Here is a 5,870-nt window from a genome sequence, read left to right as displayed (position 1 = left end):
GGAAGCCATCTGGCCCTGGGCTTTTATTTGTTGGGAGATTTTTGATAACAGATTCAATTTCTTCACTGGTTATCAGTCTATTCATGCTTTCTGTCTCTTCTCGTTTGAATTTTGGCAGTGCATGTGCATTTAGGAATTTGTCCATTTCTTCTAGGTTGTCCAGTTTGTTGGCATATAATTTTCATAGTAATCTCTGATGATTGCTTGTATTTCTAGGGGATTGGTTGTAATACATCCTTTTTCATTCATGATTTTGTCTATCTGGGTGCTCTCTCTTTTCTTTCTGAGGAGCCGGGCTAGAGGTTTATCGATTTTGTTTATTTTTTCAAAGAACCAACTCTTGGTTTCATTGATCTGCTCGACTGTTCGTTTGGATTCTATAGTGTTTATTTCTGCCCTGATCTTTATTATTTCTTTTCTTCTGCTGGGTTTGGGGTGCTCTTGCCACTTCCCTTCTAATTCAGTAGGTGCTCTGTTAAATTTTGAATTTGCGCTTTTTCTAGTTTGTTGAGATTGGCCTGGATTGCAATATACTTTCCTCTTAGGACTGCCTTTGCTGTGTCCCAGAGATTTTGGATTGTTGTATTTTCGTTTTCATTGGTTTCCATATATTTTTTAATTTCTTCTCTAATAGCCTGATTAACCCAATCATCCTTTAGTTGGGTGGTTTTTAACCTCCACATTTTTGGAGGTTTTCCAGACTTTTTCCTGTGGTTAATTTCAAGTTTCACAGCATTGTGATCTGAAAGTGTGCATGGTATGATCTCTATTCGTTTATACTTATGTGCCGCCTGAGGCGAGGTGCGCAGCAGGAGGTGAAGTGCAAGCCCTCACAGATACTGCTGCGGATTCCCAGCCCCCAGTCGGGATTGCAATCGAGTTGGGGGAGGGATGAGTTTCTCTTGGCACCAGGTGGGATTCACGTGGCTGGTGCCCAAGGCACCGGGCGCTGCCGGAAATGAGTTCCGAGCTCCTGAAGCCTGTGCGCGCACACCCAGGGCTCCACCACCGCCAACTCCCTGCTGGGATCTCGTAGGGGTGGGGGCTATTTTTTCCCTGTTGGTACCAGGGATTTGGGATTCGCGCGGCCAATGCTGGGGGCAAGATGCGCCGTGTAAATGAGGTGCGTGCTCCCACTCCCAAAACCGAGGTCAAAGTGAGTGCCACTGACGCCACCCCTGCCTTGGCCGCTGACTCCCCGCCAAGATGGCGCAGGTCTGGAAGCTGTTCTTTTCCTTGCACCACCTGGGTTCAGGATTCAGGCTACACAGCAGTTATATATGGAGTGAAAGTTTCTCTCTCCGAGTGCGGTTAAACATTATCTCTTCCCCAGAGACAGTACTATGAGCGTGTTCAGTTTCTCTGTCTCTTCCCTTTGTCTCTCAGGCTCCGCGCGTTTGCCCCGTGTTGGGTTGGGGCTCCCACCTCCCCTGCCCATCTCGGGCTGGCCCATTTTCCTATCTCCCCAGTTCGTACTCACTCACTCAGGTATCTTTGAGGTTGTCTTCTTTCTGGAGTCCGCATTTTCTCCTTCTGCTCTTGCAGATGGGAGTAATGTCCTTCTCAGTTCGACAGATGGGGCAGACGCAGTTTACAGAGCTCCCTTCCTCTCCGCCATCTTGGCTCCTCCTCCATTGGCTTCTTTGATTCTAACTAACAATTTTCATGCCCTTTTGGGGTGCCTGGGAGGCTCAGTCAGTTAAGTATCTGACTTTGGCTCAGGTCATGATCTTGCAGTCCATGAGTTTAAGCCTCCCACCCCCACCCCATCCAGCTGTGCTGATAGCTCAGAGCCTAAAGCCTGCTTCAGATCCTCTCAATCTGTCTTCCTCAAAAATAAACATTAAAAATTTAAAAACATTTCACGCTTTTCGTTATTATTATCATTCAGGAATCTGGAGAAGTATGTATCCATACACATGGAAAGCAGGATATCACAATAATAAGATCTTGAAACTTGGGCAAAGCATATATGACATCTAAGTTGCATTTCTTCTGAGTGTGACTTGATAAGGTTGACATAAGGTTTAAATAGGACAAGGCTCATAACACTTGGCACAGAGTCTAGCATATAGTAAGCATTCAATAAATGCTAACGATGAGTGAGGATGACAGGGACTGTGCAGCCCATAGATGAATTGACTCAAATGATTTTACCTTTTGAATAAATAAGATACATAAAATAATAATAAATAGACTTATAATGAACATTCATCTTCCAAATGCTTCTCAACAAACTTACCCAGTGTAAAATCTGGTGACTTAGGTGACATTGCCACTGAAATGATTCAGGATGCTCACAGGACTTTGACGAGCTGGGAGAACCCCTTAATGATGTAAGAAAGGCCAGCTTTCATGTTTGGTCCATATTATATACATTTTTATGTCTCTTCCTATTTGGTGAGAGAGCCTACTATTTCTGCAGAATTTTTTTTAAGTTTATTTATTTTGTGTATGTGTGTGTGTGTGTGTGTGTGTGTGTGTGTGAGAGAGAGAGAGAGAGAGAGAGAGAGCGAGCATGAGTGCACACACAAGCCAGGGAAGGGTCAGAGAGAGAAGGGGAGAGAGAGAATCCGAAGCAGATTCTGGCATGGCATAGAGCCCCACATGGGGCTCGGACTCATAAACTGTGAGATCATTACCTAAGCTGAAACCAAGAGTTAGACATTTACCTAATAAACTGCCCCCTTCTTCCCAGGCACCCCTCTGTAGAAAACTTATTTCTGATCTATCCCTGTGATAACTTTTACTGGCGGTTGCACCCATCCCTCAGCTGTGTAAGAATTGACTACTGAAACTCCCAGCTGCACCTTACTGAAGAGAATTTCTCTCAGCCCAAAGAGGCAATGTTACCCACAGTCACGTAGGAGCCTGAGGTTAAGGAGGAAGACTGCGGTAGCCAGTGACCGCTAATGGGGAGATGCAAGCCCAGCTCCCTTGTCTCAAGGTGGCTGACTCCACGGAGCCATTTTTGCCCCAACGTGCTCTTTTGGAATCAGACTGAGCCTGGACTGCAGCGAGATTCACATCTTTACGCAACTCCTTCCCTTGTGTGATCCTGCTTTCTCCTTCTTTCAGATTCTTTTACCCCGCAGAGCCCCCTCAACAAATCCCTCACACAGGAATGTGGTCTGAAGCTCTGCTTCTGGACAACACAGCCTAAGACACCTTCTGAGTACATCGGTTTCTACAGCTACGTCGGTAATAGAGAATTTTCTGTTGTTTCTCTTCTGGACAAATGCACAAAAACCTTTAATACTTTTTGGTTTTGGTTTTCTAGTGCTGTATATTTATTTAGATCTCCGAGGTTAGTCACCATCGTGCAACTCTTTTAGATCTATACACATTAAGGACAAGAAACCAAAAACAACAACAACACAAAGATAAAAACAAAAACAAACCTCTGGTCCCCGGAGGCATGTGGGTGGCAACAGCATTTCGGTGTTTTTCTTTTCTTTCTTTCTTTTTTTCTCAGTGCTTTTCTTAACACAAGTGCTACCATATAGGGTGAAGCTCTGACAGGCATATCATGTTAGCTAAAGAACAACCTAAATTTCATCCTAACTTAACAAGTTTTGCTTTCAATATTGCTCCTAGAGGTCTGATGAAGACTCAAGCTTCCATATCTGATGACATGTGTAAGATAATGAATTTGAAAGAGAAGAGATAGTTTACATGCCTGAGTAAAATTCTTTATTAACTTAATTAAAGGTTTTGAAAAATATTACAGTATCTCAAAGATCTGTTTCTAAGAACTGAGATGGGAAGGTAGTTGTAGAAGGTATTTCTTTGCTCTTCGTGAAAAAGAACCTGGCCACCAATAGCCTGTATTAGCTATTGAATATTATTGCCAGTTGGGCAAGTCTCAAACTACAATTTGACTTTAAATTTCTATTGCAAGCCATGGCATTTGCAACATATCAGATGATAAGTTCTGGTGCAAGCAGCATTAGTTTTCTATGATTATATTCCCGTTAGACCTCTCAATGGTGCTTCTAACAGAAATGGAATCCTAGTGTCCTAGATACTAAATAAGGTTTGTCCATCACTCACCCCCACAAAAAGGTTCCTTATTATTGGCAATTGGAGAGCTATAGTGTGGCCTGTGCTTCATCTGTTTAATTTCCCATCATAAATGGCTGATGTAGCAGAAAAATGGAAAAATGTATGTGTGAGAGGAAATGGGGGAGGGGGCCAGGGAAGGTTGGAGCAATGCGGTCTGACCCTAATGAGGGGGGAGGGAGGAAAGTTAGGAAGAAGCATCTGAGTGCTATGCAGGATAAGGAAGTTTTAGCAAGGCTGTGGGGGAGTCTTCAAATCCAGACAGCCCCACTGCCGAAGGCCTTCTGTATCTTTCTGGAACAGACTGCCATGCTCAGTCATTAGCTAGGAGCAGTCTGTGGAAGCCTGAATTTGACACAAGTGTGGTGATGGGTTCAGAGTATAGAAGGCAGGCTCTATGGTGAATTAAGCTCCCCGTAGCTGGCGGGGGGGGGGGGGGTTGAGGCACATTCTTCTGGTTGTCAAATGTACCCTACCATTTTAAGACAATGGGATGAGAAAATGAAGATAGAAATGGGCTGTAGTTTGAGAGATGTGTAGATTCAAGGCAAGGTTTTCTGTTGTTTTTTGAATGGGAAGGACTTCAGTAGGCTTGTAAGCCTAGAAGAGGGAATCTGCAATGGGAGAAGTTAAAGAAGAGGGAGGGAGGAAAGAAAAGGGGAAAAGATAAGTGGGGAGGTTGCGGTAAATGTGTGTGTGGGGGGGAGGGGAGAACAATAATGAATTAATCTGGAAGAAAGAAAACTCCTGAAAAAGAAAGAGGAAAAACTGGATAGAGGTTGAGGCTTTCTGGAGTGACATCGTATTCCCTGGGATAGTGTCTGAATATGGGTTAGGATCGAACATTGTTGGAAATTGAAGGGAATTGTGCTTGATAATTTCAGTTTCATTCAAAGCAGGAGGCAAGGTATCAGGGGCACTGGTGGAAGGTTTAGTCTTGAACAGGAGGAACAACATCCTGAGGTTAAAGCAAAAAGGTAAGATTGGGCTGAGAGAAAGACTTGCAGATGTGGGATCAAAACATGGTGGAGAAAGGCTGGTGACCTCAATTTCCTGATGAAGTAAGAGGCAAAGTTATCTGTGGAAAGCATTTTTATTTGTAGCTCTTCTCACATGATGAAATTCCATACATAAAACTATAACAGAAATAATATTTAGTATATTAAAATTAATATGGCAAATATCTTTTTATCAAGATTATCTATTACATAAATGCTTTGTAGGCATATGTGTGTCTGTTTCTTGGAGTATAACCCCCAAACTCTCAAATATTCTCTTGATTTAATTCGAAATTTTTAAAACTGACATTGTATTGAATTTATGTTATTCTCAAACAGAAAAAAAATTACTGGAAATATACTGTCAGTATATTATGTATATTTGCTACCAATTTTAACAAAAGCACTTTTGAACTATGTAATTTGGTACTAAAATAACTTTATAATATGAGCACATACCAGCTTACTCCATCAAAAAGTAGACATCAAAGTGTTTCATAATTGGAGAGGGACTTTGACATTACTGGTTTCTAATATGGGGGCCTCAGACTCCCAGAATCTATAAATTGAGTAATAAAGGGTGATGATCTATTTTCAAATCTCAATACACCAAATGGACATCCCACTTTACCCATATGAATGCCAAGGTTCCAATTATTTTTTTTAAAGTTTATGTGTTTATTATTTTGAGATAAAGAGAAAGTGTAAGCACAGAGCCTGATGTGGGGCTCGATCCCATGTGTGCCCTGAGTCAAAATCAAGAGTGAGATGCTTCACCAGCTGAGCCACCCCAGTGCCCCTGAGGCTACA

This window comes from Suricata suricatta, chromosome 6 (assembly GCF_006229205.1).
Source record: "Suricata suricatta isolate VVHF042 chromosome 6, meerkat_22Aug2017_6uvM2_HiC, whole genome shotgun sequence".
Lineage (NCBI taxonomy): Eukaryota > Metazoa > Chordata > Mammalia > Carnivora > Herpestidae > Suricata > Suricata suricatta.
The sequence above is the reverse complement of the archived record's forward strand: the minus strand, read 5'-3'. Positions refer to the sequence as shown.